At 43.4% G+C, this 13,704-nt stretch overlaps 2 protein-coding genes and 1 long non-coding RNA gene across 4 annotated transcripts in view; 2 read left to right on the top strand and 1 right to left on the bottom strand.

Moving 5' to 3' along the window:
- LOC127505683 (NACHT, LRR and PYD domains-containing protein 12-like) overlaps nucleotides 1-13,704 on the top strand; it is a 312,016-nt gene that overhangs the window by 54,065 nt on the left and 244,247 nt on the right. The window lies entirely within an intron of this gene.
- The window catches only part of apbb1ip (amyloid beta (A4) precursor protein-binding, family B, member 1 interacting protein), a 182,204-nt gene that overhangs the window by 93,837 nt on the left and 74,663 nt on the right, over nucleotides 1-13,704 (top strand). The gene's annotated exons all lie outside the window — the stretch shown is intronic.
- On the bottom strand, nucleotides 7,452-13,091 carry LOC127505710 (uncharacterized). Its single transcript, XR_007927788.1, has 4 exons — nucleotides 12,731-13,091; nucleotides 11,298-11,675; nucleotides 10,115-10,197; nucleotides 7,452-7,650 (listed from the first exon to the last, which is right to left on the bottom strand). It is a non-coding gene; the product is annotated as an uncharacterized LOC127505710 (long non-coding RNA).

The raw sequence follows: 13,704 nt of genomic DNA, 5'->3' as shown, positions 1-13,704 counted from the left end.
AGATAGATCGTTCCTCCTCACTCACGCCGCCTGGCCTCTTCGGTGGCTCCGTCAACACAGTCGTCGAGAGGTTCCAGGAAGCTAAGAAACAGGCGGCGGCTTTCTCTAAGTTTCTTCCCCGCCGATCTCAGGTCTCTGGGACTGCTAGTCAAAAGGAGCAGTCCCAGCCGAGTATGAGCTCCTCTCACAGGGCGCAACAAAAAGTGAGCGTTGCTTCCCGCGCCCCCCCGCAGAAAGACTGGGGGTCGGGGCAGCGCTCACAACCGAAAGCCGTCCAAAGGAAAAGCGGATCTTAGGACCGTTATTATCCAGCGGAGGGCTTCGGGAAAGAAGTCCTGATGCCAGTGGTGTCAGGCTTCTGAGGGCAGTCCCCTCGAGGCGGGTCGGTGTCCACCTCAGTACACGGTGCCCGGCCCCCCTCGGTGCCCTCAGGGGGCCGTTCTGCCAACCCTGCCACCTCGCGTGCTTCAGAGCGCAGCGGCTCTCAGAGAACGCATATCTCAGTGTCCACCCGGCAACGTAGTGGCGCTGGGATGTTCGCTCCCTCCAAGGAGGGACCAAAAGTGGCCAGTTTGGTTGCTCCCTGCCGGGTCGCCGCTTCAGGGCACCGGGCTGGTCACCCATCTAACACCAGAGGTCAGTCTCGAGAGACTGATTCCCTTAGTAGATTCATTGGCAGCGTGGAAACTTCTGTCAAACGTATCTCAATGGGTCCTGTGCACAGTAGAATTTGGGTACAGAATTCAGTTCGGGTTGCGACCGCCCAGGTTCAACGGGGTTTTGTTCACCGAGGTGAGCCCCGAGCAGGCTCTGGTTATGGAACAGGAAGTACAGACTCTCTTGCGAAAATAAGCCATAGAAAGGGTTCCTTCTCCCAGCAGGGAGTCGGGGTTTTACAGCCAGTACTTCATAGTTCCAAAGAAGGATGGAGGGTTGCGTCCCATTCTAGATCTGCGCCTATTAAATCGCTCCGTCAAGAAGCTCAAGTTCAGAATGCTAACTCTGAAACAGATCGTGTCACAAATCAAGTCCGAGGATTGGTTTGTCATGATAGATCTGAAAGACGCATACTTTCATATATCCATCCTTCCTCAACACAGGAAGTTCCTGAGGTTCGCTTTCGGGGGCGAAGCGTACCAATATCGGGTTCTTCCCTTCGGCCTAGCTTTATCTCCCCGCACCTTCACAAAATGCGTGGATGCAGCTCGTGACTCCAGGGCATCCGCGTGTTGAATTACATAGACGACTGGTTGATTCTAGCACAGTCAGAAGAGTTGGTGGTTCAGCATCGAGATGCTGTTTTTGCCCATATGAAGCGTCTGGGGTTACGGCTAAACGCAAAGAAGAGTGTGCTTTCTTCAGCTCAGAGAACCTCTTTTCTAGGCGTAGTTTGGGATTCAGTGTCAATGCAAGCTCGTCTGTCGCCAGCTCGCATAGAGGCCATTCTCACAGCCGTAAACAAGCTGAAGCTAGGTCAGTCACTCACTGTAAAACAGTTTCAGAGACTGTTAGGTCTGATGGCAGCTGCGTCCAACGTGATACCTTTTGGCCTGCTGTACATGAGACCTTTGCAGTGGTGGCTCAAAACCAGGGGGTTTTCCCCAAGGGGAAATCTGTTTCGCATGATCAAGGTCACGCGGCAATGCCTTTGTGCTTGTGTCATGTGGAAGAAACTCTGGTTTCTTTCCCAAGGCCTGGTGTTGGGGGCTCCTTGTCGTCGCTTAACGCTAACGACGGATGCGTCCCTCACCGGTTGGGGGGCAATCATGAGTGGTTGCTCGGCTCAGGGTCTGTGGAGGGGTCATTATCTTTCCTGGCACATAAACCAGTTGGAGATGATGGCTGTGTTCCTGGCACTCAAACACTTCCTCCCAGATCTCAGGGGCCATCATGTGTTGGTCCGCACGGACAACACAGCGGTGGTCTCCTACATAAACCATCAGGGGGGTCTGCGGTCGCGCCCCTTATGCAAGTTGGCACACCAGATCCTTCTGTGGGCCCAAGGGAAGTTGCTGTCAGTCAGGGCAGAATACATCCCAGGGCGTCTGAATCAGGAAGCAGACATCCTGTCGAGGCAGGGGCCGAGGCCCGGGGAGTGGAGACTCCACCCCGAGGTGGTGGAGCTCCTTTGGGAGCGCTTCGGGAAAGCGGATGTGGACTTGTTTGTGTCTCTGGAAATGACCCAATGTCCTCTACATTTCTCCTTCTCACATCCAGCCCCCCTGGGGTTGGACGCTATGGTGAAGACGTGGCTGAGGCTGCGTCTGTACGCCTTTCCCCCGATTGCTCTGCTTCCGGGAGTTTTGGAGAGAGTGCGCCAGGACGGGGTCCAGTTGCTCCTAGTAGCCCCGTTTTGGCCGGGCCGAGTATGGTTCTCAGACCTTTTGTCCCTCCTCGACGGCTCTCCCCTGGAGATTCCGATCAGGAGGGAACTACTCTCGCAGGCGGGGGACTCAATCCTTCATCCCCGCCCGGAGTTGTGGAAATTGTGGGCGTGGCCTCTGAGGGGGCACAGCTCAGAGATTCCGCTCATAGATTCTGGTCTCCCTACTGAGGTTGTGGAGACTATGCTCCATTCCATTCCTTGAAATGGAATGTTTTCTCTTCATTGTGTAGAGAACGTAACTTTGATCCTGTTAACTGCCCAGTCGGTACAGTTCTGGAGTTTCTTCAAGGAAAGTTTTCTTCTGGTTTATTTCCTTCGACGCTAAAGGTCTACGTGGCGGCCATTGAGGCTTACCACGTTCCTTTAGAGGGTGCTTCTCTTGGCAGACACCCATAGGTTACTCGCTTCCTCCGTGGTACTCTGAGGCTGAGGCCTGCGGCACGTCAGAGAGTTCCGACTTGGGACTTGGCCATAGTGTTGGAGGGCCTGTCTACTGCTCCTTTCAAGCCTATTGAAGAGGTTCATGTAAAATTCCTCACTCTAAAGACTCTTTTCCTCCTCGCTTCTCGTCATTAAAGAGAATTGGTGACCTACAAGCCCTTTCGGTCTCTCCCTCTTGCTTGGACTTCGCGCCAGGCATGGTCAAAGCCTTCCTCTTTCCTCGGGAAGGTTATGTCCCTAAGGTCCCCACTAATGTGGCGGGCCCTATTATGTTGCAGGCCTTTTGCCCTCCTCCATTTCTGGATCCAGACCAGGAAAAACTTAATTTGCTGTGCCCTGTTCGGGCTTTGGATATTTACGTCCACAGAGCTGCCCTGTGGCGTAAGACGGATCAGTTGTTCGTCTGTTTCGGGGCCCCACGTAAGGGGCACCCCGCATCTAAGCAAACCTTGAGCAAGTGGGTAGTTGAGGCTATCTCACTTGCGTATGAGTCTGCCGGTCATCCTTCTCCACTTAAGGTCTGTGCTCACTCTACATGGAGTATGGCGGCCTCGTTGGCCTTATTGTCTGGAGTGTCCCTCCAAGAAGTTTGTGATGCGGCAGGGTGGTCCACGCCGCACACTTTTGTTAGGTTTTATAACCTAGATGTGGCCTCGACCCCAGGGTCAAGAGTGCTGGTGTCTTAGTGTGCACTGAACAGTTTCACACAGACAGGCACTCGGTCTTATGGCGGCGTGGGTATCTCGTTCCCAAAGCACTTGACGCAGCGCGAGTTCCCTTGAAAGGGAACGTCTCAGGTTACGTACGTAACCATGGTTCCCTGAGAGGGAACGAGACGCTGCGTCCCGTTGCCATACTCCCTGCATGCCTGTGATCGACTTACTTCGACTTTTCAGAAGCTAACTCTGTTTGGTTCGGGTGTGCTTTATAGTTTCCTGGTCACGACGTCACCCGCCTATGACGTTCCGTCACGCCATTGGACAGATTTCACATGTGCTTCATGACGCATTCATGCAGAAGCGTTCCCAAAGCGCTTGACGCAGCGTCTCATTCCCTCTCAGGGAACCATGGTTACATACGTAACCTGAGACGTTTTCCTGAGACGTAGGCCTTTAGGCTGCATCCAAGCCTTACATCACCAAGTGCAATGCAAAGTGTCGGATTCAGTGGTGTAAAGCACACTGCCACTGGACTCTAGAGCAGTGGAGACGTTTTCTCCGGAGTGACGAATCATGCTTCTCTGTCTGGCAATTCGATGGACGAGTCTGGGTTTGGCGGTTGCCAAGAGAACGGTACTTGCCTGACTGCATTGTGCCAAGTGTAAAGTTTGGTGGAGGGGGGATTATGGTGTGGGGTTGTTTTTCAGGGGTTGGGCTTGGCCCCTTAGTTCCAGTGAAAGGAACTCTTAATGCTTCAGCATACCAAGACATTTTGGACAATTTCATGCTCCCAACTTTGTGGGAACAGTTTGGGGATGGTCTCTTCCTGTTCCAACATGACTGCGCACCAGAGCACAAAGCAAGGTCCATAAAGACATGGATGAGCGAGTTTGGTGTGGAGGAACTTGACTGGCCTGCACAGAGTCCTGACCTTAACCCGATAGAACACCTTTGGGATGAATTAGAGCGGAGATCTCACAAATGTGCCTGACTTCACAAATGCGCTTCTAGAAGAATGGTCAAAAATTCCCATAAACACACTCCTAAACCCCACACCAATTTGCCACTTGTCTGCCACCTAATGTCACCTGATGGAGTTTGGGTTCCTTGCCGTTGTCGCCTCTGGCTTGCTTAGTTGGGGACACTTGACATTTGACTTGACATTTGATATTCAACAGTGCTTTGATCTGCCTGCATTGACACTATTCTTTAAGAGCTGCTGTGCAGCCAAACAATGTACCAGTTATCAATGTAAAGCTGCTTTGACACAATCTACATTGTAAAAAGCGCTATATAAATAAAGGTGACTTGACTTGACTTGTGGAAAGCCTTCCCAGAAGAGTTGAAGCTGTAATAGCTGCAAAGGGTGGGCCAACTCCATATTAAACCCTACGGATTAAGAATGGAATGTCACTAAAGTTCATGTGCACGTAAAGGCAGGTGTCCCAAAACTTTTGGCAATGTAGTGTATGTGGATACCAGTGACATTCGCGAACACATACTTTTTTGCAAAACACTGGAGGGAAGAACAACTGGAAAGGATATTTTTAACATTGTTAGTTCGTTTTTCTCAGAACATGAAATCAGCTGGAAATCCTGTACCAGTGTGTGCACTGACGCAGCAGCATCAACGAAGGGTCGTTTCAAAGGCCTCATCGCGCACACAAGGCAGAAGAATCCTGACATCCTGTGGACACACTGTGTTATACACAGAGAAGCCCTGGCATCAAAGAAGATGAGCCCAGAGCTTAATTCTGTTTTGAATGAGGCAATAAACTTCATAAAGTCGCGACCACTGAATGCACGTCTATTTTGGAGATTATGTGATGGCATGGGATCTGAACACACCGAACTCCTTTTACACACCGAAGTCCGCTGGATTTCGAGAGGCAGAGTACTGAATAGGCTGTTCGAGCTACAAAATGAGGTGTGTTGCTATTTGTCTGACTCTTGCCTCGTTGTTTAAGGACAATAATTGGATTGCCAAACTAGCATATCTAGCAGATGTTTTTACTAAACTGAACAAGCTGAATCTCAGTCTGCAAGGCAGGGACACAACGATTTTGAAACTTTATGACCGAGTTGGTGGTTTTCTCAAGAAAGCGGAGCTGTGGAAGAGACTGTGTGCAGAGGGCAATTTTAGCTGTTTTCCTCAGTTTGATAGCTTCGTTGTAAGTGAGAATATGGAGAGAGAGACACAGTAAAAACCTTTCTGGATGGACACTTAGCTAACGTGATTTCTAGTTTCAAATCATACTTCCCTGATGTAAGAGAGAAGTCTGAGCAACTGTGGGTTAGAAACCCATTTACACTTTCCCAAAGCAACCGTGGCACGCTACCTGTTCACTTGAAGGAGGAGCTACTGGATTTATCCACAGACCATGGGTTGCAGACTTCTTTTGAAAACTGTTCCCTGACAGAGTTTTGGGTGTGTGTAAGGAGGGAGCACCCTCAGCTAGGGAAAAGCACTTTGGAACACCTACTCATATTTGGCTCTACCTACCTCTGTGAAACCTCATTTTCAGCAATGACCCAGATTAAAGCGAAACAAAGAAACAGACTTTGCCTTGAAAATAGTCTGATAACAGCTGTAGCTTCCCTGCCACCAAGAATGTCAAAGATCTTAAAAGGACAGGCCCATGTATCCCATTGAAAGGGTCACTGACAAATGGACACAAATGGGCATACTAGACTTTTATAGAGACATATATGAAAACTGATCTGTTAAAACACACTGAAACTTAAAACACATTGGAAAAAAAAGTTGAAACACATTGAAAAAAAATGAACTGCTGAAAAATAGTTAAAAATGATCACAATGAACTTTTATTGAACTGAAAAACACTGATTTACTTTTTACTGTTATGCCTAAAATAATTTAGAGATTTACATAGTTGCGTAAAGCTACACACAGAAATGTTTATAAGAAATAAACCTGCTCGAGGGGCATCAGATATAATAACTGTCTCACTGTTATTCTTATTCAGATCTCAAATTGGCACCTGCTGGCTGCTACATCATTTCACTGTATTTTAAAGCAAAATGTTGTCTGATCAAGGGGTACTTGAAAAAATCCTAAAAAGGGGTACTTAAGCCAAAAAAGTTTGAGAACCACTGATCTACTCCACCTTTAAAATTAGATTAGATGCTATATCTTGGCCAAATATTGATCTATCAAAATGAAACTTGCTATGCTTCATCAACACCAAGATCTGAGGGTACATGCGAAAGCTGGGAACAGCACCATCTACAAAAATGGTTATTTTTTTTAATTATAATGTTATGAATCAGCGTGTCGAATCATGATTCGGATCGCGTGCTAAACCGCCAAACTGCTGAAATCACGTGACTTTGGCGCTCTCTGAACCGCTGATTCGACACGCTGATTCATAACGCTCCAAAGCTTCATGAAGCAGTGTTTTGAAATCAGCCATCACTATATAAGTTGTTATTTTGTTTGTTTTTTTGGCACACCAAAAATATTCTCATCGCTTTGTAATATTAATATTGAACCACTGTACTAACATGAACTGATTTAAATATGTTTTTAGTACATTAATGGATCTTGAGAGAGGAAATGTCATTGCTGGCTATGGAGGCCTCACTGAGCAATCGGATTTCAACAAAAATATCTTAATTTGCATTCCGAAGACTAACGACTATTTCAGGCATTTTAACACATTTAATTTGTACATTAATGGCTATGTTAAATAAAGTTTATCCATCCCAAGGTAGTGTGCTCACAATGAATATATACAGAAGATTTGCATACAGTATACATGCAGTAGACTTTATTGCATATAAATAGAGATTAGACAAATTATTTTAAAGTTTGTTTATTATGTTATATCCAACAAATCATTGTGAATACTTACAAAAAATAATGTTCATTATAGCCAAATCAAACAAAATTACCACTAAAAAGAAAAAAATTATAACTGCCTAATAAGATCTGTGTTCTTTTACAGAAAATTACAGGGGAAAATATGCACTGCAAACTTTAGAGGAAATTCATCAACTTAAAAAACTGAAACCTAAAACAATTTTCTTTGTGTACAGAAATGCTGCCCTAGTCTCTCATGGATTTTTTTTACGATAGTTTCTCAAATGCATGGTGAAGGTGAAGTTGCTGGGAAGTCCCTGCCTTATAAATTCTTCATGGAGCTGAAATGTGAATTGTTTTGCATTACACTTCAAAATATTCTTGTTGTATTCTTTTTTTTTTTTTTTTTTTAAGGTACACTATGTAACTTTTTTTGTTCAAAATTAACAAAATTCAAATCAAGGTTCCTCAAATCTAGCCGTGGAGGGCCACTGCCCTGCAGAGTTTAGCTCAAACCCTGATCAAACTCACCTAGCTGTAACTCTGTAGACCTTGATTAGCTTGTTCAGGTGTGTTTGATTAGGGTTAGAGCTAAACTCTGGCTAGATTTGAGGAAACCTGACTTAAATAATGAGTCAATACATCAATACATCTTCGAAAACATGTTTTGTCATACCCTGATTCACAATGGTAAGCCTATTATAAGTGTTTATATTTTAGACCTAGCAGGATGGTTTTTGTAGCAGAAGTAATTGCGTACATACGTCACTCGCCCGTGTGTGTGTCGTCCTATCCGTAAATACAGAAAAGTTGATCTGGCTACTTTGACACATACAGTGGGTACGGAAAGTATTCAGACCCCCTTAAATTTTTCACTCTTTGTTATATTGCAGCCATTTGCTAAAATCATTTAAGTTCATTTTTTTTCCCTCATTAACGTACACACAGCACCCCATATTGACAGAAAAACAGAATTGCTGACATTTTTGCAGATTTATTAAAAAAGAAAAACTGAAATATCACATGGTCCTAAGTATTCAGACCCTTTGCTGTGACACATATATTTAACTCAGGTGCTGTCCATTTCTTCTGATCATCCTTGAGATGGTTCTACACCTTCATTTGAGTCCAGCTGTGTTTGATTATACTGATTGGACTTGATTAGGAAAGCCACACACCTGTCTATATAAAACCTTACAGCTCATAGTGCATGTCAGAGCAAATGAGAATCATGAGGTCAAAGGAACTGCCTGAAGAGCTCAGAGACAGAATTGTGGCAAGGCACAGATCTGGCCAAGGTTACAAAAAAATTTCTGCTGCACTTAAGGTTCCTAAGAGTACAGTGGCCTCCATAATCCTTAAATGGAAGATGTTTGGGACGACCAGAACCCTTCCTAGAGCTGGCCGTCCGGCCAAACTGAGCTATCGGGGGAGAAGAGCCTTGGTGAGAGAGGTAAAGAAGAACCCAAAGATCACTGTGGCTGAGCTCCAGAGATGCAGTCGGGAGATGGGAGAAAGTTGTAGAAAGTCAACCATCACTGCAGCCCTCCACCAGTCGGGGCTTTATGGCAGAGTGGCCCGACGGAAGCCTCTCCTCAGTGCAAGACACATGAAAGCCTGCATGGAGTTTGCTAAAGATGGTGAGAAATAAGATTCTCTGGTCTGATGAGACCAAGATAGAACTTTTTGGCCTTAATTCTAAGCGGTATGTGTGGAGAAAACCAGGCACTGCTCATCACCTGTCCAATACAGTCCCCACAGTGAAGCATGGTGGTGGCAGCATCATGCTGTGGGGGTGTTTTTCAGCTGCAGGGACAGGACGACTGGTTGCAATCGAGGGAAAGATGAATGCGGCCAAGTACAGGGATATCCTGGACTAAAACCTTCTCCAGAGTGCTCAGGACCTCAGACTGGGCTGAAGGTTTACCTTCCAACAAGACAATGACCCTAAGCACACAGCTAAAATAACGAAGGAGTGGCTTCACAAGAACTCCGTGACTGTTCTTGAATGGCCCAGCCAGAGCCCTGACTTAAACCCAATTGAGCATCTCTGGAGAGACCTAAAAATGGCTGTCCACCAACGTTTACCATCCAACCTGACAGAACTGGAGAGGATCTGCAAGGAGGAATGGCAGAGGATCCCCAAATCCAGGTGTGAAAAACTTGTTGCATCTTTCCCAAAAAGACTCATGACTGTATTAGATCAAAAGGGTGCTTCTACTAAATACTGAGCAAAGGGTCTGAATACTTAGGACCATGTGATATTTCAGTTTTTCTTTTTTAATAAATCTGCAAAAATGTCAACAATTCTGTGTTTTTCTGTCAATATGGGGTGCTGTGTGTACATTAATGAGGGAAAAAATGAACTTAAATGATTTTAGCAAATGGCTGCAATATAACAAAGAGTGAAAAATTTAAGGGGGTCTGAATACTTTCCGTACCCACTGTATATGGTGTAAGAGTGGCATAAGTTAGTTGTCATGATGAGTGAAAAAGGTTGATATGGAACGTGCTAAATCTCGAGCCTCCAGCGAATCACCCATTTTAAAAAGAAAACACAGAAAGAGGAGAGTCTGCTAGCAAAAAGAGAATGCAACAAGCGTCATCATGCACAGCTGAAGCACAATCAAAACAATGTTCTTCCGCAAAATAAATACAGTTTTGTTTTTTAACTGCTAGAAGGCCAAAAGTTACATAGTGTACCTTTAAAATTGCATGGTCATAAATAAAATGTAAATAAATTAAAATAGAATTTAAATTTATGTACATTGAATTGAGTGTTTGTATTAACATCCAGGTACTTACTTGAATAATCACCAAGTCTTCAATCTGAGACTTTGACAAACTTTCCACACTTGTGAATTCCACTCTCAACCCCACCGTATCACCTGTGCAAATGTGAAAAAGGTCAGTGCTGCATAATTATAAAATAAATCCTTGTGGAATTGACCATCTAAATGCATGGGTGCACATAATTGGTGCGCGGTAAAAAAAAACAATGAGCAGCAGAAAACGTGGAGGGAAGCCAACATTTTTGGAGACAGGGCCACGTTTACTTACTGGAGTAAGATTTTTCTCCATCGTGTTCATTAATTATTTGGGGTGCAACGGATCACAGTTGATCCGTGATTCGTATAGACCAGGCCCCACGGTTCGCCACACAATTGATTTTCCAACTAACTGCTAAGTTTAACTATCATAGAGTGAAAGTTTATCTTTTGGACATGTTTTGTCTTGCCAATTTACTCACTCAAATGATTTTAAATGCGAAAGAAAAGGTCGAAAATTGGACTCGCTTGCTGCTATCTGTGCACATAGCCTCACACACCCGAGAGAGAGAGAGAGAGAGAGAGAGAGAGAGAGAGAGAGAGGCGCATTTCAGACAGTGCTCGAACACTGAATTGGTTCCTCTTTCAAGGTTAATTGCGCTTGAACAAACACAGTCACATAACTGAACAGTTGAGAAAGAAACCAGTGTCAGTACTCAGTATATTCAGCCCCTGCATTCGATCTTAAAGTGACAGCAGCCTTATTTTCTTGCTGTTTTCTGTCATTAATGTTAATAAAATAAAATAAAAAAACATCATCATCATCATCTACCATGTTAGAGAGAAAAGAAGATAGAGAGAAGAGCAGTCAGGAGGAAAGTGATGGCAACAGCTTGTAGGATAAGTGCGCCGCGTAAAGCGTGAGCACCATACAGCATCTCCAGGTGCTCTCTTGGGAACCAGACAAAAGAAGTTTTGTGCACCTCTGTCTATATGTCCATGTCAAACCAAAAATCCCTCTACACTATTTTATGTACTGTAATTAAAAAATAATAATAATAAAAAAATAGTTTTGTTGATTATTAGACAGTAACATCACAAGGAATTTACAATACATTCCTTATTTGATTAATCTGTTATTGAATTAGTGGTTTTGCTTGTTTCTCCTTGTAACAGTATAGTTCAATCATTGTAATAGAAGGTGTTGTATATTTGCTCACCACTGTAGCAGAAAAAAGGCAAACTGTCCAAGCATCGCTCATCTGTCCACTGGCCAAATTGTTGTAAAGACACCGCTGTGCAGTGTTGAGTACCAGCCCATCCTGGTGTGTTCAAACCATTATCTGGCTGTGCAATTTTACTCCTGACCATTTGTCTCCAAAATGTGAAAGAAGAGTTGCTCTGATCTGACCACAGTCTGTTTCTGTGCAGACCAATCCATACAGAATTTTCATATGTGACATTCAGTATTTGTTGACTCTCAGTCTCATTTCTCACACTGGCCAGGTCTGTGTATTTCTCTCTGCAGTAGCTCTGAGCTCCAGTCCAGGTTCTTCCTTCAGATACCCAGATATACTTCTGAGAGGTGTTTTCTCTACCTAACATAAAACATAGTTTCATTAGATTTAGGTCCATTTTTAGTCGATCTGATTCAACACTAGGAGCTGGTGTTAATCTAGAGATGGACAAGAATATGTGCACAACTAGAGGGAAATTTGTGTTGCTCTACATTAGTCTATGTTTAGCCTAAGTTCTAAATATTCTAAAAGAAACATTTTTAGCATTTTCAAGCGATGGGTTATTTCCTATGAAATCTCTTATGCATTTTTGAGTATCAGATTTCAATTTATGAGTAAAATAAAATGTTAACATAATTTTTTATTTTGTTTTACAACAACTGCTACGCAGTCATACCTCAAACATGAATTTTGAAACTACTGTTTGCCATAAAGTAAATGTTAACAAGTTTCTATATTAGGGACTACAACTACCATTTAGTTAACAAGCTTGATGAATGAGACAGTCATTGTAGTCCTCAAGCAGAAACATGTTAACAACTTACATTTCACATTTGAGGTTAAGGTCTCTTCAGAATAATATAAAAGACCTCATTTAACTCAAACTGGAAATTGCTATTCTGAAACCCATTTAACATTTCTGAAGATATCGATAATGAATTAGTCTTCACGGTTGATATTATGACATCAAATTGAAAATGAGCTCGGACTACAGTATATGTGGCAGAAGGATAGATCCAGTTCAGTATCAGGTTTCTGCATGCATCCTTGGAGAACATACAGGAAGTTATTGTGCCGACAGTATGAATTGTTGTTTGTACAGTGAGGTAAAGGAAGTCAAATATCCCCAAACAGTTTTGGTTCCCAATGACTTCCATTGTTTTTGTCCATACAATAGAAGTCAATAGGAACCAAAACTGTGTGGTTACCAAAATTCTTTAAAATTCTTTTTGGACAGAATTTTAAGGATGTTAACTTGACTAATTACAGTGCCTCTCACATTTTGCCTGACACTTATTTGCTGGTTGAAAGTGCGTTATTGTTCAAGATTTGTCTCTCCCACATTCGGAGGAAGCATGCTGAAGCCTTGAGGGACTGATAAATATAAGTTGTAGAATTTAAATGAAATGTCTTACCATCATAGCAAACAAATGTATGCTCATTGTCACATGATGAATCAAACCAGGTTCTGTAATACATGTGAACACACATTTCTTTTCCACCAAAGTTGTCAGGTTCATGATACCAGTTCCTGAAATCTTTCTCTCCTTCCTGATAGAAGTCATTATCTTCCAAAGACCATCTCCAGCTGTTCCCATCATCATACAGTCCAATCCAGGCTGAACCATTGTAACTCCCATTAACTGTGTTAATCAGCCTGTTCATTTCCTCCATGTTATCAATGGTGGCCAGATCAGTGTAACTCTGTCTGCAGTATCTCTGAGCTTCAGTCCAGGTCTTATTCTCAGAAACAAAGTGATACTGGTGGGATGATGTCAAAGATGACACTGTGGAGAAAGTGTCAAATTTAGCATTATTTATTTTTTAGACAATATTGGCCATTAAAGGATTAGTTCACTTTCAAATGAAAATTACCCCAAGCTTTACTCACTCTCAAGCCATCCTAGGTGTATATGACTATCTTCTTTCTGATGAACACAATCTGAGTTATATTAATACATATCCTGACATCCGAGCTTTATAATGGCAGTGAACGGGTCCAACGAGTATGAAGCTGAAGAAAGTGCATCCATCCATATCCACCAATCCATCATAAACGTACTCCACACGGCTCCGGGGGGTTGATAAAAGCCTTATGAAGCGAAGTGATGCATTTGTGTAAGAAAAATATCCATATTTAACAAGTTATAAAGTAAAATTTCTAGCTTCTGCCAGATCACCTTCTGTATTTAATTTACAAAGAAAGTGTAAAACTCTCGCAGTTCAAACCGCTTACGCTACATCCTACGCCTTCCATATTCAACTTACGAAAAAAGCTTAACTGACGCAGTGCCAGTTTTTTTTTTTTTTTTGTAAGGCGGCCTGGCAGAAGCTAGATATTTTACTCTATAACTTGTTAAATATGGATCTTTTTTGTTTTTTTACACAA

This window comes from Ctenopharyngodon idella, chromosome 23 (assembly GCF_019924925.1).
Source record: "Ctenopharyngodon idella isolate HZGC_01 chromosome 23, HZGC01, whole genome shotgun sequence".
NCBI lineage: Eukaryota > Metazoa > Chordata > Actinopteri > Cypriniformes > Xenocyprididae > Ctenopharyngodon > Ctenopharyngodon idella.
This window is presented reverse-complemented; position numbering and strand designations above follow the sequence as displayed.